Source organism: Tursiops truncatus, chromosome 5 (assembly GCF_011762595.2).
Source record: "Tursiops truncatus isolate mTurTru1 chromosome 5, mTurTru1.mat.Y, whole genome shotgun sequence".
NCBI lineage: Eukaryota > Metazoa > Chordata > Mammalia > Artiodactyla > Delphinidae > Tursiops > Tursiops truncatus.
This window is the reverse complement of record NC_047038.1, coordinates 3,461,521-3,485,212: the sequence shown is the minus strand read 5'-3', so window position 1 is coordinate 3,485,212 and position 23,692 is coordinate 3,461,521. Positions and strand designations below refer to the sequence as shown.

Here is a 23,692-nt window from a genome sequence, read left to right as displayed (position 1 = left end):
ATATCCAAAGCAAACCTAAAGTGTTATTTCTCTATCTTACAAAATTCAGGGCTGAAATTTAAACTTTCAAATACTTCATATTTATCGAAGGCAGGGAAGTTTAGTTCAAGGAAATGTCTAGGGTCAGTAACAAAGATACAAAAAGGCCCTCTACATCATAGCAATTCCAATCCAAGTTCAGCTCTTTGGCCCCAGGATTTAAGAGCCCATTTTGGAATCAGACCATCTGTCTGACGCAGACAATCTGTGTTTAGTTCTACTTTGCCACTTTCTAGCTGTGTGACTTTGGGAGGGCCTCTCAACCACTCTGAGCTAAACACCCACCTCAGTAACTGGGGGTAAACACCACCTATCCCAGCTGATTGAGTGTCAGGATTGAAAGCCACTTCTCAATGCCTGGTACAAGGTCAGCCTCTCAGTTAAGAGTAGCATGCTTCCCTGGTGGCGCAGTGGTTGAGAATCCGCCTGCTAATGCAGGGGACATGGGTTCAAGCCCTGGTCTGGGAAGATCCCACGTGCCGCGGAGCAACTGGGCCCATGAGCCACAACTACCGAGCCTGCGCGTCTGGAGCCTGTGCTCCGCAACAAGAGGGGCCGCGATAGTGAGAGGCCCGCGCACCGCGATGAAGAGTGGCCCCCGCTTGCCGCAACTAGAGGAAGCCCTCGCACAGAAATGAAGACCCAACGCAGCCAAAATTAATTAATTAATTAATAATTTTTTTTAAAAAAAGAGTAGCTATTATCATCATGGAAGGAAAGTAAAAACTTTTTCACTGTCCCAGGCTCACTCTACATGCAATTAGCAAAGAACAGCAAATGAAAGAAACCAAAATACTTGCTCAATTTTTAATAAGAAATGTTTTTAAAAAAGAAAGAAAGAAAGAAAACAGGGAGAAGGAAGAGGAGGCACAGGAAGGACAGCGGTCTGGCACCTCGCAAGTGCCCGGACGACACTCATTACAGGCCTTGTCGACTTGCACAGTCATCAGAGACCACCAAATGGGGAGGGGCACTTCCTCTATCCAGAGCACCATCTCCCAAGGTGCTCAGAAGTCGGGAACACCTTGAAACGGGCAGCAGGCTTTGGACAGGAGAGCCACAACTTCCTTACAGAAATCACGGCACGAAAAGTGACCCATGTAGGAGGTGCCAACTGCTATAAATACTCGATGGCAGAAGCTGATGTCATGGCTTCCGTACGGGAGACACCCAAATCAGACCTGCCAAAATAGCAGGGAAAGCACAGAGCAGAAACCCACGCCATCGTGTGCAAGTCTGACGCCGCTGCTACAGAAACATTTATAACCAATGACCCCGCTGCCCTGAGTGCTACTTCTTTCCACATTTCCCAGAGCTCTGTGACTGCGCTCGCAGAACATGTGTATCAACCAGCAAGATGCCAGGCCCTGCTCTAACCCTGCAGCCTCGCAGCAAAACCCAAAGACAAGTGAAAACTTTTCTTCCGAGTGGGAAAGAAAGAGCAGGAAAGTCTGATCCATCACAACAGCATCAAATCCACTTACGAGGAGACACCCACATAGCTGCTTGCAGGTACATCACGCTAGTCCCTGGGTGACTCCCCTTCCATAGGAGCTGGGGGGTGACAGCCGGCCAGCTACAGGGGCACCAGCACTAACCTTGGAGGCCATGACTCAGGCAGTTTTAAATCAACGGTCACTCAGTCTCAGGTGAGCCATAATTGAAATCAAAATCAGGTCTCTCTGGAAGCATCTGTACAAGAACTGGGCCTTGGGCCAGACTGGCGCAAACGTGGATGTCGCAAGCACTGTCCAGAGACCCCCTCCCCGTGCCCTCTGCTCCCCACAGGGCCCCTCCCTCCTTGCACAAGTGGGGCCCCGTGCCTGTGGACATCTGCCCGTTACCCCATCCCAAATGTGCTTTCAAGAAAAGCTTCCGGGACAGCACCCAACACACAGGGTGCGCTCAATAAATACTTTCTGAAATGAGCAAATGTAAATTACTTCAATTCAACAAGACTTTTTAAACATGTGTTGTCTCTCTTGGAAATAATGCCACGAGCTTGAGCAAGCAGCTTAGCTGCTCTCCACACAGTTTTATCATGTGAGATGCTTCATAATAACAGAGTTCATCCATAGGGCTGTGGGGGGAAATCAGAAGACCCAGCTCGTGCGGCGAGCTTAGCAAACAGGACCTGGCACACGGCGAATGCCCAGTAGGTGCCGGCTGTCATGAGCCATTGGGACCTGGCTCTCCAAGGGCAGAAGGAGTAAATCATATCCAAATGTACGTCATAAACGGCTGTCCCTGTGGACTGCTGCGGCAGAGCCGGGGGACAGCATGTAGCAAATACTGTTTTGTTTTGTAAAAATATCCCCCAAATGTACATATATATTTGCATGCATACTGGAAAAGAGCTGAAAGGAAATATAGCAGTTGTTAAACAGTGGTCACCCTGGGACTTCCCTGGCGGCATCGTGGTTAGGAATCCACCTGCCAGTGCAGGGGACATGGGTTCGATCCCTGGTCCAGGAAGATCCCACATGCCGCGGAGCAACTAGGCCCGTGTGTCTCAACTACAGAGCCTGCGCTCTAGAGCCCACGAGCCACAACTACTGAGCCCGTGCACCACAACTACTGAAGCCCGCGCGCTCTAGGGCCCACGTGCTGCAACTACTGAGCTCGCGTGCTGCATCTACTGAAGCCCACACGCCTAGAGCCCGTGCTCAGCAACAAGAGAAGCCATCGTAATGAGAGGCCCGCACACCAAGAGGAGTAGCCCCCACTCACCGCAACTAGAGAAAGCCCGCGCGCAGCAATGGAGACCCAACATGGCCAAAAGAAAAAAAAAGAAAAATAGGGGTCACCCCAAAGACAGCAAGAAAAGAAAGATTTACCTTTGCTCTTCATCTTATGTACTATTTCAATTATCTTCAGTGAGCATCTATTCCTTCTATAAAGTTTTTCCAAAAAATTCACTGCAAATTTTCTGGAGAAACAAGGGGGTGCATCAGGAAGGTGGAAACACAGGACAAAACTGAATGAACCTAAGTGTCGAGTCCAGACTGGGCAAGCCGCTGTAAACCACAGCACATCTTTCTGCAAACTCAGGACACCGTCCTCCACCTTCCCGCTGGTGAGATAATCCAGGACACGGACACTGAGATTTTTCTCAGCAACCTCGTGCCTTTTTGCAGGTGTCTTCCTCAGGTCACATCAAGCACCCTGAGGGATTTGGAACCGCCCTTCCAAATGCCTTCGGTCTGTACCCCTGCCCAGCGCTGTCAGCTTCCGTCCTGTGTCTGAAACTAGATTGCAACCCTAGTGGTTACAAATGCGCCTGACGTTTCCTTGTTGTTTCCACTGTACTTGGCACGGTGCAGAGAACAGGTCAGCGGCTGACCACGCTGGAAGGCACCTTAGGAAACACACCATCTGCCATTCTACTTACAGAGACACAGACCAGGGAATGGACCTGGCTTTTTTTGGTAACTCAACTAGTTACCTGCTTGAAGCAGGGCAAAGCCAGGTCTCGGGACTCCCAGGTTGATAAGCAGCCCCATGAGAACTGCTGTTTCTCCTGCCTTGAACACATGCACCACTACAGAAGATGAGGATGACTTCTCGAGAAACTGCTCGGCCCACAGCCCTGAACTCACACTGGTACAAAAACAGTAAAGTCCAATGAGATAGAACGATGACCCATCACAAAGAGAATGTGGCCAAGATGGGGAAGGGAATTCACACAGGTTATCACGAGCTCAATAACCAAAACAAAAACCAAACAAAGAAGCCCCACCTGAGTAGGAAAGATACAAAACAGATCCATGACACTAGTACCATCATTGTTAAAATACAGAGGCATCAGATAAGCGCGCGTACACTTTAAGAGTGAATGCAAAACTTCCCCATTTTTGGAATAAGAGGGCTACCTGGAATTCGTAAGAAAAGCTATTTACACAGCGTTATTGGATTCCTACATCATAAATAAATAAATATAGGTTTATAGTCATATACACACACAATCAATTCATATATGAATTACATTATTCAGTTCATATATGTGGGAAGTTTGACAATATCAAAATAACCATGCACAATCTTTTTGGACCAAATTTATAATTTGGCGTTCAATGTTCCATATTTGGGGGTCACCCTTCTCTGGATGACAGCAAAACCCAGCGGCTTTAGAAGCGGATTTTACGCTATCACTATAATGGATAAAGGAAAGAAGGAAAGATAATTTAATTATCAAGGGAGTGAATTTCATTGCTAAGCTATATTTGTGTCTCAAGACAATCTTCTAACTCATATGGAAAATATAGTCCACTGAACACAGAAGACCTTCCCAAATTAAAAGGGTTACTAACAAAGTTCTCTTTCTCTTACCAAGAAAATTGCAATCCTTAAAAGACAAGTGGCCTGGACTTCTCCCTTAGAATATATCTTTATAGCAGAAGGTTTGCAACATCAAAAGACAATTTAGATATGTTTTGAGAGTAAAGAGCTGAAAAATCTACATTATTTTATGAGCTGCATTGCTTTTTCAGGACTGTCCTAGACTCTCAATAAAAAATTCTCTAAATCAAAAACTCCCCACCCCAAAAAAGGCTTATAATCTAGGAGAAGGACTAAGTAGAGAGTAAGTATTATCTTGTCAAAGGCAATATATATTTCATACCAGCTTGCCTCCAAAGAAAACTAAACTTGCAATTAGAAGATCAAGTTCAGGTCTGAGCTTAACCATCTACTGTGGGCTCTGCCTAATCTCTCTTAGCTTCAGTTCTCTAGTCTTTAAAATAGGATCAAGCCCAACAGTTCAGAGTCACTCTGAATGTGAGCGTGAAGAACTTCTTCCTGAAGGCGTGACATCCAAACAACTCCTAACACATTTAATTTTTCATTTAATATTTTTACCAGCAAGAGAAACATGAAAGACAATATACAATGACAATGGCCAGACCATATAAAAGCAGGACTCTGACCTCGGGCCGCAGCCGCCAGCCCCGGGAGCCAGCCTGCTGGGAGTCGGACCTGCAGGAGGGCAGACTGCTGTCTCTAGTGACAAGCCAGGAGGCCAAACAGCCACCGCTGGACAATCGGCCAGGACTCGATCAGTACTGACGGCCTCCCTAATCGTCGTCCTGCCTCCGACTCGGGACCAACCGCAGAAGGCCCTGCCTGCCCCCTGACCAGTCACCCGGGATGCCCCCCCTTCTAGACCCCCCCAGCCCTCCAGGCCTCCAGCCCCATCAGGCACCCTGAGCCCCCTTTTCTCCACTGGGAAGCTCGCCCACGCCTCTGCCTGCCTCTGGGTCTCCGCCAGGCTCAAGTGATTGTGGCCACTCCCTTGCCACAAGCCAGCTCTGAATAAATAGCTTTTGCCTTTTCCATGTGGTTGCTCTTTGTCTATCTCCACAAAGAAAAGTCTTAAACCAGGGGCTTCCCTCCAGATGGTCAGCCCCTAATTTAGAAGCCCAGTGAGGCAGATTCCAAGTCTGGAGAGACTTCCTGTCCACCAGGCCCTCTTTCCACGAAACCTCACTTTCTTGAGCTCTCAGTCACTCCCCCGCCGTCCAGGGAAGAAACCAAGTGTTAAGGAAAGATCAAGGGCTTTGAGGTCAAACCCCTGAGTTCATCAAGAATTTCATTTTTCCACTTATAATTATGTGACCTTGAGCAACTTAACATCTCTAAGCCTCCGTCTTCATCTGCAATAGAAATATTTACCTCTAAGATTGTATCAAATGGGACACTTATGTAAGGCAGCTGACGAGTACTGGGTGCTCAGCAGGTGTGGGCCCCCTCCTCCCAGCCCACCTTCCCCCACAAGGAGAAACACAAGACGCCCCAAGAGAAGACTGGTGACCCCCGCACCTGGGTACCTTTTATTCACATGAGTCGCAGTGGTATCCAGAGTGCTACCAAAAGACAAGATTTGTTTCCACTGTTCAACTGGGTATGGGTCACTTCTAACTCACATTATACGATCCATAATAAGGAAGTAATTTTTCTACACAACCCCATAGTTGTATTTTTAGCAGACTTTATTAACTCTAAATCCACTTCAGAACCAAAAACAAAACTTTAATCTGTGACACTGTTATAAGCAGAAAGGGACCTATGAGACAAATTGAACTTTTGTCCAAAGAAAAAAAGAAAGCGGTTCTGGAACACTGGGCTGGCTCTGAGAACATTACTTATGTTCACAGGGGGCTGGACAAACACCTGCCCTGCCCTGGCAGGGTCAGAAGCTGGGTTTATGGCACCTCGTATCGTCTGCTCCAGGAAAAGGACCAGCACACAGGTTGTTTGTGCAGTCAAGGTCACCCATCACGGGTAAAGGTCTCCTTCCTCTTCTGTCCAAGGGGTCCAGGTCTTGAGGCTGCTCCAGGGCCTCTTCGTCAGAGCAGTGAGCCCAGCCACCTTGGCCTCTTTCTCTGGCAATATTACCCCTTCTCCCTCCACCTTCCAACCAGCTAGACTAACCTGCAGAGTACCTCTGTTCAGTCTTCAGGGGTCCCAGCCAGTGTTTTGAACAATTCCAAGATTTAGGCTCAGGCTTAAAGAGGTAAAGAAACCTCAGGTAGACACACCACCTTGACAAATATCACGTGGACTCTTGCTGGAGGCAAGGTTTGCGAGCATGAGGTCTCCATGGGCAATCTAGAATGATCGCTCAGAGCTCTGGAGCCAGGCTGCCTGGGCTCACACCCAACTCCAACACTTCCTGGCTGTGTGATGTGGACAAGGCCCCCAACCTCTCTGTGCCTCAGTTTCCTCACTGTAAAACAGTCACAGTAATAGGGCTGTGACTAATAGGGACTTCCCTGGTGGTGCAGTGGTTAAGAATCCACCTGCCAATGCAGGGGACACGGGTTCGAGCCCTGGTCCGGGAAGATCCCACATGCCGCCGAGCAGCTAGGCCCGTGCGCCACAACTACTGAGCCTATACTCTAGAGCCTGCGAGCCACAACTACTGAGCCCGCGTGCCACAACTACTGAAGCCCGCGTGCCTAGAGCCCGTGCTCTGCAACAAGAGAAGCCACCGTAATGAGAAGCCCACGCACCGCAAAGAAGAGTAGTCCCCACTCGCCTCAACTAGAGAAAGCCCGTGTGCAGCAACAAAGACCCAATACAGCCAAAAATAAAATAAATAAATAAAAATTTAAAAAAATAAAAGGCTGCTCTAAAAATAAAATGAGTTGGCATGGAGAGGGAACTCCATAGACACGTCCTGAATACCGAATAAACGGTAGATATTATTAAATGCATATGTATACTCCCATTATATTTATAATGCACAAAACCGTGTGGAATATGAGCTTCACTAGTAACAGTGGCTACCCTGGAGGGGTGCGAACTTCAGCATTTTACTCTATGTGTCTATGCCTATATCACCCGAAATATTTAAACAAATGTGTGTGCCTAAATTTGCTCCAAGACAGGTAGCTGGACCACGTGATTTTGACCCCCAAAATCTTCGAACCATAATGAGATTGTTCCAGGAAGGCAAAGTAATCGAAATTCCAGAAATCAAGTCTTGCTCCAGTGTAAACGAGCTGGTGCACAACCAGTGCAGACGCTCCGAGCCCTTGCTTACTGTCATGACACAAAACGTTTGGGTTCTGCGGACCTCCCTTTACCTACGAAGTCACAGTTCAAGTTACAGACCCAGAACTTGGACTCAGCTCTGCTTTGCAGTCCAAGTTTTCTCACATCATATCGATGCATTTTTCGACCGGCAGCTTTAGCTGAGTTGAAATTGCCACCAATCCCACTGACACAATCCCCCAGGTCTGCTGTGCACGACTCAGGGAGTCCCGAGATAGAGCAGGCATCTGGCTGCTAGCGAAGAGCCCAACCTTCACCTATTTACAGTAACAAACCCCTTCGCTCCTCGACAGGCTCTCCCCAAAGTCACCTTCTTCTAAGCTCTTTCACTGGCTCCTACCTCAAGGTGGCCCGGCCAGGAGAACCCCTCATCAGCTTCCTCACGAGGAAAGGCTGTAACTACTATCAACAGGGCCAGTCAGCCTCGTTCCATTCAGTGCTCACCGGACGCCCCCGCCCCCCCAACGTCCACCGCTTCCCTCAGAGAGGCAGCCCGGCCATCCTGGCCTTTTCCTCTGGCGACAGGTACTGCACTGACCTCCTATGGAAGCGGCTCATGGAAGGTTAAGGGACCAGCCCAAGATTCCACACTGTTGATGACTGGGTGGCAGAGCCGGAACGCCAGCCCCGGTCCAACAGGGCCTGTGATGCTGGCCACCCTCCCTAAGGCCCAATGGATGCTGACAGATGGCCAGTATTTCAGAGGCCTCAGAAATGCCTCCTGCTGTGGTACGAAGGATGGTCCAGTCTCGGGAAGGAGGCAGGGTGGGAATCAGCAGAAACCCTTCCATTCCGGGAGGTTATCCCATTCGGGGGACACACTAAATATTCTGGGTCTTGTCTTTTCAGGTGAAACGTCTCTCGGCGCCGGTGGCAGCCGTCTTTGTGCAGCTAGGTCTGGCCGGCTCTGAGAGGTTGCATTGTAACAGCTCTTGGGCACACCAGTCATCGGTGTCAGTCGCTGGAAAGTCCTAACAAAGAGGCCGTGCCACACGCTAGTCAGATCCCACCTACTACGTTATCTTGAGCGAGTTCCCCCTTGTCTCTTCACCTCATTGTTTTTATCGCCGTGTAACTGACTAACAACATTGTATTAGTTTCAGGCAGACAACAAACGATCTGACATATGTGTGTACTGTGAAAGAATCACAGTAAGTCCCCTTAGCATCCAACACTGCACTTAGTAACAATGTGTGTGTGTGTGTGTGTGTGTGTGTGTGTGTGTGTGTGTGAACTCAAGATCTACTCTCTCAGGAACTTTTAAATACACGATACAGTATTGCTAACCCTGGCCACCACGAGACTTCCGTCTCATTTTGGCAACTGCAAATTGAGAACATTACCTACCCCACAAAGTTGCTGAACAGACTAGAAGAGATGTAAAGCGTCTGGCACGGTGCCTAGGACATAGTAAGTGCTCAGCAAACAGTGCCAGTAGTGACGGGGGTGGTGATACAAACTCCAAAGACTATAAATATTAGCCTTTTGGAACCATTTGGTCTCCCGTATCGTGAAGACAGAGCACGTCTGAGCTTCTCAGAGGGTCCTACAGACTGAATGTCTGTGTCCCCTCAAAATTCCAATAATCTCCAGTGTCTCAGTATTTGGAGGGGGGCCTTTTCGAAATGAACAGGTCATAAGGGTGGAGTCCCCCTGTATGGGATTAGTTCCCTTATAGAAGAGACCCCAGGGCTTCCCTGGTGGTGCAGTGGTTGAGAGTCCGCCTGCCGATGCAGGGTACACGGGTTCATGCCCCGGTCCAGGAAGATCCCACATGCCGCAGGGCGGCTGGACCCGTGAGCCATGGCCACTGAGCCTGCGCGTCCGGAGCCTGTTGCTCTGCAACGGGAAAGGCCACAACAGTGAGAGGCCCGCATACCGCAAAAAAAAAAAAAAAAAAAGAGACCCCAGTCAGCATCCTTGTCCCTTCCAGCATGCGAGGACATGGCAAGAATATGCTGGCTGTGAACCAGGTCCTCACCAGACACCGAATCTGCCAGCACCTTGATCTCCGACTTCCAGCCTCCAGAACTGTGAGAAGCAAATTTCTGTTGTTTGTGAGCCACCCAGGCTAGGCATTCTGCTATGGCAACCTGAACAAAGTAAGACAGAGGGTCGCACTTCAAGCACAGGAAAACTCAATCAACCCATCTGGAGAGAAAAATCTCACGTAACTTAGGACCTCCCAACACACAACTCTGTAGTCGTGGGAAGAGGGGATTTAAAAAGAAAGCATCATGCCCCGCATCCTCAAGAGCCATCCTGACTCTCACAGTTAAAGTAACTCGGAAGCACACGCTGTCCATGTTTGGGAAAACCCTGTACAGGTTTCGAAAGTCATTCCAAAAGTATGGCTCCCAAACAGTTTTCAGATATATTCTCCTTTCTCTTCAGACGTCCGCCGCAAACCTCTTCACCAAATACCCGCCTAGGAGGCACCGCATCCCGCTCCCAACAAGCCATTCCTGTAAACTCCATCTGACAGAAAGGTCCAGACTAGATGACAGTCCCCAAACCTAGCTCCACCTACCATGGCAAAAAATACCCCTCGTTTGGGAATTCCCTGGCAGTCCAGTGGTTAGGATTCCTCGCTTTCACTGCCAAGGGCCCGGGTTCGATCCCTGGTTGGGGAACTAAGATCCCACAAGCCGTGCGTCACGGTCAAAAAAAAAAAAAAAAAAAAACCCTCATTTCTCACACCACTATCTAACGTCCAGAGCAAGAATCCATCATTTTTACTACTTCTTTTTCCTTTTCTTGATAAACTTATGATGAAAGTACAACCCACAAAAAGGAGCCTCCTCAATGCTACTGCCCCCAGAGACGCTGCACAGACCATGGACACTGGGTCAGGTAAAAGGAAACTGGATTTCCAAACCCTGAATTCACGGGCGGCGGCTCCTCACAGGAAACTAAGCGACGATCTTAAGTACACAAAACAAAAGGCGAAGTCAGCTGCAGCGTGGGCATGGATGGAAAAGAAGTGTTTTCAATGGAGGTGTTTGAGGACATACAAAAGCTATCTTCTAGGGAATTCCCTGGTGGCCCAGTGGTTCGGACTCTGCACTTCCACTGCAGAGGGGCACGGGTTCGATCCCTGGTTGGGAACTGAGATCCCTACATGCCACTCGGCACCGCCAAAAAAAAAAAAAAAAAGCTACCTTCTAATACCACCAAGGGCCGAAAATTAGGTCTTTTTTCCATATTAAAGAATAGATAATGGGTGGAACAGAAATTTTTCTTTCAAACTATGGAAGTATCATGAAACTACTCTCAAATCCTTCGGGCTTTATCAGATAATCAAGCTGGAAAGCCATGAAAAGATAAACCTTTCCTCCGGGATACAGGTGTAATAAACCTCTGACCACGTCCTCGGAACAAGGGAAGACGGTATTTTTGAAAAATATTTTCAGGGACTATAAAGGAGCCTTTGAAATTAAAATAATCAGAGCAATACAAAATTCAGAGAAGGGTTTACTGGAGAAGTTGGAGAAATCCCAAAAAGGAAAACAAAAAGACAAAGAAATGGGAAAAAAGAAGACATTTAAGGAGATTCGGGATCAGAACAGAGGACCGGCGGTCTATAGACGGAAGACGCCCACCCAGTGCCCATCACAGTGAATGAGGCAAGATCCACGTCACGGCGCGGCCACCACGACATCTGCAAACACGAGGAATATCTACAAGAGCCTAAAAACTCACCCAGAGGAAAACACGGGCCACATACAAAGGAATGGCTCTGGACACATCACCTGTCACGATGAAGCTGGAAGTCAACTGAGCAGTGCCTTCCCAAGTCCTCAGGAAGATGATTTCTAACCCAGGATTCTATACTCAGCCAAACTATCAATTAAACGAGAGCAAAATGTTCCAACATTATACGAGATCTCAGAAACAATTATTTCTTCCAAAGCTATGGTGACACGCTCAACCAAAATAGAGAGAAAACTAGAAGGAGGCATCTACCCGGGAAAGAGGTGAGAGGAATTCTCAGGGTGATAGGGAATGTGCAGCAGGTCTAGGAAGCAACCAGTTTAGAGGAAAGCAGGCTGGTGAGCGGTTCAGGAAGAATTATGCTAAGAAAAGCACAAACTGGATGATGCCCTGTGGTCTGTGAATATACAAAGAGGAGACTGCAACTGTGGGGGGTGGAGGGGGAGAAGTGACAGCGCAGAAAACGAAGCAAAACAAAGCAGGGCAATTCTCAACTCTAGGAAAAAGAAAAAACAACTGTAGAAGAAGGGAAACGTAATCAAAATCGACTACGTATCTCAGCTGTGAATAATGTTTCCATAATCATAATAAGTGCTGTTGAATATTTAACCAAAACCTTTAACGTAATTATACTGAGAGGACGGAGGAAAAAAGAAGTGGGCAGTGCAAGAAGGAGTGGGTAGGAGACCTAAATCGTCTTCTTCCTTAGCAGGATGTCTCTCACCCCAAATCTGGAAGAAATAGCTAAAATGTTGAAAGGGGAAGCCTCTGGGGAGCAGGAATCAGGGTGGAGAAGGGTGGGGTAGTGACTGCTGGGTTTTTGTTCTAAATCCTGCAGAACTTTTGACGCTTAAAACTATGCGCCTGTATAACTTTGTTTAAAATGGGGTATTTAATTTTTAAACAAAATCTGATACTTGACCGGCAAGAATATCAGATTAAGCGGTGTGTTCTTAAACTTTTTGGAATTCAACCCCTTCGAAAAAGAACGGAAAGCTATAAATCCTCCCCCCAGTACACACACACACAGGCACAGACACACAACATTTCTGCAAAGGGTATCAGGCAGTTGGTAAATTCCTGAAGGCCAGGTTAAAAGCCTTAGGATTTCTAGATTCTGCTTTCTTATAGAAGGAAAAAAGAGAAATCCTAATGAAAAACTATTAAAAACACCTACACGATCAGATGAGATCATGCTTGGTCTTTGATGCTGGTGACCATCACCTGCGGTTTCCTTGGCCACAAGATGCACCTCGTTCCTAACTATCAACGGAAGTATGAACTCTGTTTACTGCACTTTGCTTCGGCCTTGAAACAGGTTCTCTAAAGCTCAGGAATGTGAATCCCTGTTGGGTTGACTCAGCTGTTTCCATTCGAGAACCGGACATGGAATTATGCACTCTTCACCCCGTGAGGAAGAGTCCTTCACGTCCCAAATCCCCCAGGTGGGTGTTTTTTCTAACAAAGCAATTACTCTGATGACTTCTTGGCGAAACTTCTGTAATCAGCGTGGCCCGTTTAAGTACTGCAAAACACAAAGTTTCCTCTGCTTCTGACTGACCTGCTGCTATAATCCCACCATCAGCCCCATGTCGAGTCAGAAGCACTGTCTTAAGCACTGTCTTACCGTTTAACAGCGATCTTAACGGTTCCGCCAATTTGCTTAAAATATCTATGCCTTTTCTTTCTCTGTGAACTGAGGGTGACAATAACAGTGTCACTGGACGCTGTCATAAATGGATTGGGTAACTGTGGGAGGCCCGTGTGCATCCCCTGGAACCTGTGATTTGTCACATCTGTCACATTAAAGGGGCTTCGCTACAGACCTCAGACAGGGGGATTAGACAGGGGGATTATCCTGGGGTTCTAGGTGGGCCCAATCTCATTGCATGAGCCCTTAAGAGCAGAGAACTTTCTCCAGGCAGAAGAAGAGAGATGAAGCAGAGGGGACACCAGACAGCTGGCGCGGGACTGGCCGGCCCTCGCTGGCTCTGGCAGCCAGGGGGTTCCGAGCAAGGTCCAGGAAGACGCCTCTAGGAGCCAGGGGCAGCCTCCCGGCTGGCAGCCAGCAAGGAAGCAGGGTCCCCGGCCCTACAAGTGCCAGCTACTATCGGCATATTCGGTGGACAATCGGAATGAGCTTCCCTGCAGTTCTCCTCCAGATTCTCCAGTAAGGAACACAGCCCTGCAGACACCTTGTTTTTGGCCCGGTGAGACCCGAGTCAGACTTCTAACCTACAGACTGTAAGATAATAAACCTGTGTTGTTTCAAGCCACTCAGTGTGGGGCAATTTGTTACAGCAGAAGCAGGAAACTCATACAGTGATATATGTGAAAATACCCAGCAGTGTCCGTCACATCATCAACGTTCAACAAGAGTCAACTGACTTCCTTAAATCAAAAGACAGGGACGGCCGTACTCCATCCAAAACAACAGACCATAGACTTGTTCTGATAAATGCAGATTTGGGGAATTATAAATTGCCCAGAGTATCTACATATTCTAGGCTTCAGGTAATTCACTGCCCTTCCGTTCATTTATAAACCTTTCACTGCCTGTCTTGCCTGACAAACTCTAAGTGCCACGGAGGAGAATAAATGCTGGATTGTGTGAACCAACCCGGCTCCCAAACTCTCCTGCGTACCCCTAGCAGCACCTACCACCTGCACTGAGTGATACCAGGTCTGCTTCTCCCGCTACACTGTGAGCCTCCAGCGATTCTCCAGTGAGGACTGGGTCCCACCTTCGAATCTCTGCATGTAGCCCATACTCGGGCACATCACGGGTAATCTATCTGAATGGCTGTCAAACTATGTGACGGTGCAACGTACCATCTGCATCTAAAGTATAAAGTGCACTGCAGTTTCCAAGGTGGCTTGAGGACAGAAGGCCAAGGACACTGTGGTGCTGAGGTCAGGTTCACCCTGATGCCTGCTGCTCACTCTGCTGGAAGTTTCAGAGGTGAACAGGCCAGCCCTCAAGACAGGGCACTTAGGAACTAAAGTGCCCAGCAATTATGCTTCATTAAAGAAAGGTTCATAGGAACAAACGTATGAGACAGACTGTTAAAGGCTACATTTCTGCACGTTCAGTAGCCTTACTTACAAAAGATTAACGTCTCTGAAACTTGAATTTGATGTTCCCCCAAAAGGCTAAGATATCAAACAACACGGGCCAATGAAAGACAGAAAACAATCCTAAATGAAGTTGCCTGACACCCTTCAAGTTAAGGATCATCTGTACATTAAACATTTGGAGTTTTAAAAAACCCAGATTCATTACATTCTTAATGAAGCACTTTTTTTAAATCCTTGACAACATAATATTTTACAACTTACAAAATTGCGTTACATTCATGATTTCATTTTATCCTCAGAACAATCTCTTGAGCTAGATAGAGCAGGTACTACCAACGATTAACTCCATTTTACAAGTGCGGGAACTGCAGTTCAGAGAAGTACTTGGACTTAACAAAAGCCTTACTGGGGCCAGCTTTCCTGTGCAAAAGAACAGGAGTAAGTTATCTTTACTACACTATTCATATTACATCCTGTCAACATTCAAAACGGTTTTGATGTAGCCAGCAATGATAGACACGTACATGATAAGATCTTTAAAATGGAAAAGAAAGAAGAAAAAACCATTTGGTAGGGCTTCCCTGGTGGCACAGTGGTTAAGAATCCGCCTGCCAAAAATAAAAAAAAAAGAATCCGCCTGCCAATGCAGGGTACACGGGTTCGAGCCCTGGCCCAGGAAGATCCCACATGCCGCGGAGCAACTAAGCCCGTGCACCACAACTACTGAGCCTGCGCTCTAGAGCCCACAAGCCACAACTACTGAGCCTGCGCTCTAGAGCCCACGAGCCACAGCTACTGAACCCTCGTGCCACAACTATTGAGCCCGTGTGCCTAGAGCCCGTGCTCCACAACAAGAGAAGCCACCGCAATGAGAAGCCCGCGCACCACAACAAAGAGTAGCCCCCGCTCGCCGCAACTAGAGAAAACCCGCAGGCAGCAACGAAGACCCAACGCAGCCAAAAATTAATTAATTAATTAATTAAAAAAAAAAAAACATTTGGTAGGTGATGTGGGATGGGGGGGAAGTAACAGCAAAGACTTAGATTTATAGTCTAAGAAAACAATTTATCACTGAATTTCTAGTCCTAGGCAAACAATGCTTAAACAAGATGATGTATAGAATATCATCATCTCAAAAATGGCGAATGCACCATCAGTTCTTTAAGGTGGGGTGGATTCAGCGCTCTGATTAGGCCACCAGGGAAGAGCTGGTTAACCCTCTTCCTCCAGTAAAGAATAAGAGGAACAACATGGAAAAGCAGAGCTCAAACGCTATCTTCTCCATCCCCAGGCATTCTCTTCCATGAAACACCCTTTTCATTTAATCCACATAAAAATCAGGCCTTCTTGCAGAACAAGTACTAACTAGTTTTCAGTGAAAACATTAAGACAATCTAAGGAAAAATTCAAAGAAAAAAGACAATCTAAGGAAACCACAAAGAAAATCCATTTGTGTTTCTGAAGACCCCTCCCAAAAAATAAGGTCCCTAACAGAACAAACCGCATGGAGTATGTAACAGAGCGCTTTTTAAAAATTAATTAAAGACCACAAATCAAAACAAGGACAAAAATCCTACCTAACATGAAAATATAATTTGATGGCATCACTCCTTGACCAAACAGCTACTGTCTATGTTTAATCCCTGTAATGATCCAAATAAGAATAGCAGAGAGGGAATTCCCTGGAGCTCCAGTGGTTACGACTCTGTGCTCTCACTGCCGAGGGCCCGGGTTCAATCCCTGGTGGGGGAACTAAGATCCCACAAGCTGTGCAGCGCAGCCAAAAAACAAACAAACAAACAAAGAATAGCAGAGAAAATCGTGTATCCTTTTGACAGACGTGTGGCTTTAAAATAACCAAGCACACCAAATTCCCATCTTGCCAAACAGATGAATTGGGAGGTTAATATTTTGAAGGATTTATTACTAGAGTCCTTAGAAGTAGAGCTTCCTTATAGGTCATTTAACATATGTAAATTTTTGCAAGTAATAATTTTAAACTATGCTTGAAACCATTATACAAAGCCACATACACTTACTCAAGGTACTGCCAAAGTTCACTTATTTCAGAGTCTCCGCATTAAAATCTCTGTTAGAGACTGCGGCATAAGAGAAGCCTGCAGTTGGCCGACTTCATATGACACTCAAAAGATCAGCAAAATGCTCCTGCCACGAGTTTTGCATCCAACAATTTCATTAAGGAAAACTTCAAACCAATTTGATAGAGCACAGATGCTGCAAGCAAAATGTGGTTATGAAGAAGATGCAAGACAATATCAAAAAGTGGCCTAGGGCCTTCCCTGGTGGCGCAGTGGTTAAGACTCCACCTGCCAATGCAGGGGACACGGGTTTGAGCCCTGGTCCAGGAAGATCTCACATGCCACAGGGCAACGAAGCCTGTGTGCCACAACTACTGAGCCTGTGCTCTAGTGCCCACGAGCCACAACTACTGAGCCTGCGTGCCACAACTACTGAGCCCATGCGCCACAACTACTGAAGCCCGCATGCCAAGAGCCTGTGCTCCGCAACAAAGAGAAGCCACCACAATGAGAAGCCCACCCACCGCAACGAAGAGTAGCCCCCGCTCGCCGCAACTAGAGAAAGCCTGCACGCAGCAACAAAGACCCAATGCAGCCAAAAAATAAATAAATAAATTTATTTTAAAAAAACAGTTGCCTAAGCTTCCATCATAGACCTGCTCCTTCAACTCTGAGACAAAGTATACACCCATGCAACTGTGGAAAGAAAAAAAAAAAGGGAAAGAAGGAAAAAGAACTTCTACTTTAGAATCTACATTTTCAAAGATCCCCGTTATTTATACAACTGCCACTAAGAGAACTTTCCTCTGCTTTATTTGGTTGAAAGAATTTAAAGGTTTAGGGCTGACAAGGTTCTTACCTAGTTTAAAAACCTCAAAGGTGAGGAAACTGAAGCCTAGTGGTTCTGCAGGAACAAATGGCAACTTTATTCCAGAGCCAGAATCAGACCAAATAAATTCGAATCAAGTACTCTACACTGTACAACAAACACTAGGAAGTTACAGCAAATGTTAATCTAAAAACCCTTAGGAGAATTGAAGAATTGCAGATTTTAAATCACAGGAAAGACTTGGCTCCGTGGCACGGAAAAAGGACCTCTCGTTTAGAAGGACCTCTCATTTTGATACACCTCTTCCTCTCTGGGTACTACAGCAAACCACCCTGTCCTTGAAGACCACAGCTCTCAGAGGGCTGGGCATGAGGACGTCAGGGAAGACTTCAGAAAGAAGTCACCTAAACTGAGACTGTAAGAATGGGTGAAAGCCTGGAGCCGGGCGTAGGGCAGATGGAAGAGAGAGAGAGGGCAGAGAAGTCAGAGCGAAGGGCCTGCAGGCTGTCTGGACTTCATAACAGCGACAGCTGCAGCTAGGACCACATTTTCATCTTGCATGCCTGTTATTTATACACCATCTTGTTCACAAAGAATTTCCATTTGGGCATTAGAGCGACTTGCGCCTACAGCTCAGTTTTCTGTCTTGGACCAGAACACTCTGGAAAGGAAAAGACGTTTCAGAGTCTTGTTAGACTTGCAAGTCTAACAAGGGTTGTTCGACTTCGCGTTCCCCAGGGAAAAGAATCATCCCTGGAACATAATAGGTGTTTTCATAAGTTTGATAAAAGGGTAAGTGAATGACCCCAGTTTATTTAAGTGGCTGAGAGACACACAGCCTGCAGGGTAGTAGCAGATCTTCTTGCCATCAGGCTGAAATCCAAGTCTCCCGATCCACAACCTCACCCCTGCTATTCCTTCTGTAAACCTGACCTCTAACTGTAACTGCCTTGGCCTCATTCCGTGGGTGTGGATTCCCCTCCTTCAAACGCACTTTCCAGCCCGCCAAATTCTTGGGAAAGTTTCCTCCACTCTCCAGGCGCTGAGAGAGCTGCAAAGTTAAAGCTGGCTTTCCAGACCTTTTTTTTTTTTTTTTTTTTTTTCCCAATCCTAACGGAAGAAATCAAGAAGCGCCGGGCAGAGGGACCAGGCTCCCTCCAATCAGAGCCGGCTCCCGCCGGGCCGGCCAAGCCTCGCGCCTGAGCAGGAAACGCGGCGGCCTGACTCGCGGTCCCCAGGCGCGGTGACAGCCCCGCGCTCCCCGGGGACCGCGCCGGGGAGAGGAGCGGGTTCCCGGGGAAGTGCAGCCGCTTCTGCTCAAGTGGCAAATAAGGCAATAAATAAAACAGCGGGTCAGCTGTCAGACGCAGGCCATCTGCGTGCCCCACGCACAGCCGGCTACAGCCCGACGGGCGCCACTACCCGCACAAAGACACCCCGAAACACATGAAACCCCCAACACACACGCACGCACGCGTGGGGCAGAGGGGAGCCTGCCCCCGGTACTGATCACACCCCGACGAGATGCGGGGGGAGGGGACGGGGCACAGCCCTCCAACTCGCAGGGTGGCCAGGACGCCGCGCGCGCGGGTCCACGCAGAGCCACCCTCAGTGACACACACACACTCAGTGAACCAGTCATGGGGGTGGGGAGCGAGAAAAGGCCCCACTCTCAGAGTGCCCAGGATCCCTACAATCGAGGGTCCACGCGGTCACCCTCAAGGAGACACAGCGAACCAGTCACACCAGGGGTGAAGGGGAGGGGGGACAGAGACAGTCTCCCACTCTCAGGATGTCCGGGATCCCCACGCGCGAGGGCCCACGCAGAGCTACCTTCGGTGACACAGCGAACCAGCCACTCCACGGAGTGAGTGGGGACCGAGACAGTCCCCCACCCTCAGGGTCACCAGGACCCCGCGCGGGGCTTCACGCGCGGATCCACGCGGAGTCGCGGCAGGCGCGGTGCCCCCTCGGTGCCACCCCGAGGCCGAGACCATGCCCGGCGCCCAGACGCGCGACGACCCGGTCAGTCCCCCTCTGCGTCCCCGTCCCACAGTCGCTCAGGGCGGCGGCCGCCAACTCGGGTAGCTACCTCGCGGCGCCCCCCTCGGACCTGCCACACCCGGCGGGGACCCCAGCTCGGCCCAGGACTCCTGCCGCCTGGGACCCCCGTCCAGCCCCGGGACCTCCGCCCGGCAACCTCGTCCGGCTCGCGGACCTCAGTCCTCTCGGGGACCCCCGCCCGGCCTGGGACCCCTGTCGCCTGAGTCCCCCGCCCGGCCTGGGACCCCTGTCCGGCCCAGAACCTCACCCGGCTCCGGGACCCCTGCCTCCCGAGGACCCCCCCCCCGCCCGGCTGGGACCCCTGCCGCCTGGGACCCCGTCCGGCCCCGGGACCTCCGCCCGGCCGTGGGACCCTCTCCCAGCCCCGGAACCCATGTCCGCCGGGGACCCCCGCCCGGCCCGGCCCCGCCGCCCGCCGCCTCACCTCAGGCCGCCTCCCGGGCAGCACTCACTCTTTGCCGGAGGTGCCCTGGCCGAGCGAGACGGAGCCGAGCAGCCCGCAGAGCCGGAGTCGCCGCAACAATGGAGCCCCGGGGCGGGGCCGCCTCGCAGCCGTCTCAGCCCGTCTCGCGCTCAGGGTCCGGCTCCGTCTCCCGCTCCGCGACGAGCAGCTGCCGGCGAGAGGTTGCAACTGGGCTCAGGCAACGCGCAGGCGCACTCGCCCCACCCGCGCCCCTCCGCCCCGCCCCCGGCGGCGCCCGGCGCTCGGGGCCCGCCCCCCAACCAATGGAGAGGGAGCTGAGCGCCGAGGGCGGGGCCTGTAGAAACAAAGGGAGGTGGGGCGGGGCCGTTCCAGGGCTGGGCTGCTGGGTCCCGCGGGGGCCGGACCCAGAGCGACCGGATTCGCGGTCCAACCCGGTCCGACCCGGGGAGGCCGGGCGTAAAGTCCACTTGGAATCCGCTCAGCAAGCCGTGCTCATCCCAAACCCGGAACTCAAGTTTATCGGATTGGCCTGCTTTACAGAATGGGAAACTGAGGCCCAAGGAGCGAGACCACCTGCCCCCCACGTCACAAAGTCCCATTCACTCGTTCATCTTTTATTCATTAAACAAACATTTTCGCAGCCCGTAAGGTGTGCGGTCGGAGTGGAGTAGAGGCAAACTTGGCCCTCCCTTAAGGAGCTCCGCCAGGCAGGACCAGAGATTTCTCGGAGTTACTTTAACCCACGATAAAGCAGCGCAGAGCAGAGCTGTTTCCCTTTCCTACCTCAAAGCTTTTGTGGCTACGCTGTTCCGCATCTGCAATGCTCCCCTCTCCCCACCTGTCACCCCCCGTATATCCAAGTACCAATCACCCATAAAACCTCTGTCCTCGCCGTCTTTTTGATCTTTGGGCGTCGTGTGACCCCGCATTCCCAGTTTTCCTCCCCATCACTAGCGGCTCCTCCGGGAGTCTCCAGGATACACCCCTTCTCTGCCCAACCTCTCGGTGCTGGGGTGTTAGGGTGGCCCATGGCTCGGGCATGGACCCTCCTACCGAGAATCTCAGGCTCTCCCAGGCTTTCAACCATCCACAGGCTGCGGTGACTGCCAGCTCTGTATGTCCAGCCCTGACCTCCCCTGCCTACGCAGCTGGACGCCCAGGAGGCATCTCAAATGTCTCACCATCAAAACAAAGTGCTTTACTCAATGCCCCCCACCTGCCCCTCCACGTTCTTCTTTCTCAGTAAATGGCCTCACCATCCGCCCAGGTGCTCAGTTTGAAACCTGAAATCCTCCTGGACTACGTTCTTCCCCCACCCCCCACCCGCCAGGCCTGCCTTCTCTGCATCCCCATGCATCCGTGGCCACCTTAGTTACAGCACCAGCTGGAGCTTTCCCTATGAGTGGTTTCCTCCCACCTCCAGTGAAGTGTGACCTCTAGGACAAGGCAGGGGTCTGAGTCATTTCTTGTGCAGAACAGAGCCTGGCACCCTGAAGGCACTCAGGGCTGCTGGTAGAAGGAACGGATGCATGGATAAGGTCTTGACAGTGACTGGGGCAGACCCTATCCCCATCTCCCTACACACACACACACACACACACACACACACACTCACACGCTCGCGCGCACACGCACACCACTGAAAGCCCGGTTTCCAGTCTGATTTGCCAAATTCCTCCCTGGAGATAAGAAACTTCCCTATGCCCCTTCAGCCAGGCCCCACGTTTGGGGGATGTACTCAGAGATCAGGAACAAAAAATCTCAGAAAGGGAAGTAGTTACTGCAAAGGACAGCACCCAGTCCCAGACCTCTTTGTTCATGCTGCCCTCTGCCTGACACACTTTTCTCCCTCTACCTGGCCAACTCCCACTGACCTGTCAATGTCTCACCTTCAGTGTCAATTTCCCCAGGAAGGCTTTGTAGCCACCTCTGCGCCAAGTACAACCATGGCAGACACACCCTGAGGTGACCCCCCAATGAGTCACACCCCTGTATGATCTCCCCCTCTTGGGTGCGGGCAGAACCTGTGCCACCTTCTGGCCAATACAGGTGACAGAGGTGATGAATTGTCACTCCCCAGGTCACATTACATTACATAAGAATTCATCTTAAAGGGTACAAATGAACTTATCTACAAAACAGAGTTACAAATGTAGAAAACAAACTATGGTTGCCAGGGGTAAGGGGGGGAGGGATACATTGGGAGATTGGGATTGACATATACACTCTACTATGTATAAAATAGATAACTAATAAGTACCTCCTGTATAGCACAGGGAACTCTACTCAGTACTCGGTAATGACCGATTTGGGGAAAGAAGCTAAAAAAAGAGTTGATATATGTGAATGTACAACTGATTCACTTTGCTGTACAGCAGAACTAACACAACATTGGAAATCAACTATATTCCAATAAAAATTAATTAAAAAAAAGAATTTGTCTTAGACTATAAGGAGAGGTTCTACTTACAGGCTTTGGAGAAGTCACCTGCGGATGGTTGTAGGACCTGAGCATCGCCTCCAGCTGACAGCCAGCAAAGAGCTGGGTCCCCGGTCAGGCAGGCCTGCAGAAGCGACATCTGGAACCAACCTAAAGGAGCTTGGCAGGACTCTTCCCCAGTCAAGCCTCCAGGTGAGGATGCAGCCCAGACAAAACACTGAGTGAGCCCTGAGCAGAGGACCCAGCTAACATGGGCTACACTCCAATCCACAGAAACTGAATTAAGAAATGTGTGTTACATGAAGCTGCTATATTTGTGGTTATTTGTTATGAAACAATAAAAAACTAAGACTGGGTCCCCTCCCCAATACATACATTCACAGCCCCCTGTACTTCTTTCTGGCATTCATCACGATTCTACTAATTTGTTCAGCATTGCTCTCTTGCCACCAGCATGAAAGCCCCACGAGAACAGAAATGGAGTGTGTTGTGCTTCAAATGACCTCACAGTTTTCTTCTAAGGCAATTGGTCAAAGGTAGACTAACCCATCAGTGGGTCGGCTGGCCCTACTGTCCTTCCCAGCCCCCTTTTCCCTGGGCATAGTCCATCAGAGACACTCAAATAGTTTTCTGCCTTCCTAACCTCCCTTATAGCCCAAGGTGGCCATGTGTTATTGTCCTGGCCAGTGAGACACAGGGGAAGTTGGAAGAAATGTTTTCAGCAGTGGTGGCCTGGAGCCAATGTGGACCAGACCATGAGAGCCAATTGCTCATTGTTTAGGAATTTTGCAAGCCAGTTGTTAAACCCAATCATTACCCAAAAATTAAATTATATAAACTTACGATGAAAATCATATTAAAAGCAAAGATAATAAATACTGAAAATTCCTTCCTTCCTAATTATTTCACTGCAGTTTACAATGATCTATGCCACTGAGGATTTTACATCTATCATAACTGTACGATAGAAATAGTATATGATGGTGTGCTACAGTCATCTCTTCCCATACCCGCAGCGAGCAATGTCATGTTGGTAGCTTGAAATCAGATGTGGTAGGAGAATTTATACCACAGAAATTGGTAATTGGTACAAGTCAGGACTTTCTCCCTTCCTTCCATCCCCTAGAATGCTGGTAATTGAAGATTTACCAGCACATCTTCTAGGGAAGATTTTTCTCTGCCAGGAAAGGAATAGATACAGCTTTTTCTAAGCAGCAGGGATTAGTACCTTGAACACACATGTGATGTCTGGAGCTGTAGCAGCCATCTCACAATGATAAGGAAAAGTCAGAATCAGAGAGATTCTGACTCTCCTACCCCTGAGCCACTGAATCAAGACCAGGAATCATCTACCTCCAGATTCTCTATTAGGTAGGAAAGACAAAAACCTTATTGATGTAAGCCACAGTTAGTCAATTTTTGTGTTACTTACAGAATTCCTAACTGAAGTGTATAGACATTCAAGAAACGTCTGTCAAATTAATAAACTCAGCCTGACCATCCTTCCTCAT

At 49.2% G+C, this 23,692-nt stretch overlaps 1 protein-coding gene across 4 annotated transcripts in view; it reads right to left on the bottom strand.

The window, feature by feature from the left end:
• The window catches only part of AFAP1 (actin filament associated protein 1), a 153,479-nt gene extending 133,530 nt beyond the window's left edge, over window positions 1–19,949 (bottom strand). For 2 of the 4 annotated variants that reach the window (XM_073804816.1, XM_033856656.2), the window contains exon 1: window positions 19,742–19,947. The gene's annotated coding sequence lies outside the window, so the exon portion shown is untranslated. Of the gene's footprint in view, window positions 1–19,741 lie in introns of all 4 variants that reach the window. The other 2 variants (XM_033856657.2, XM_033856655.2) reach the window with 2 other exon arrangements.
• Between the last annotated feature and the right edge of the window lie 3,743 nt (window positions 19,950–23,692).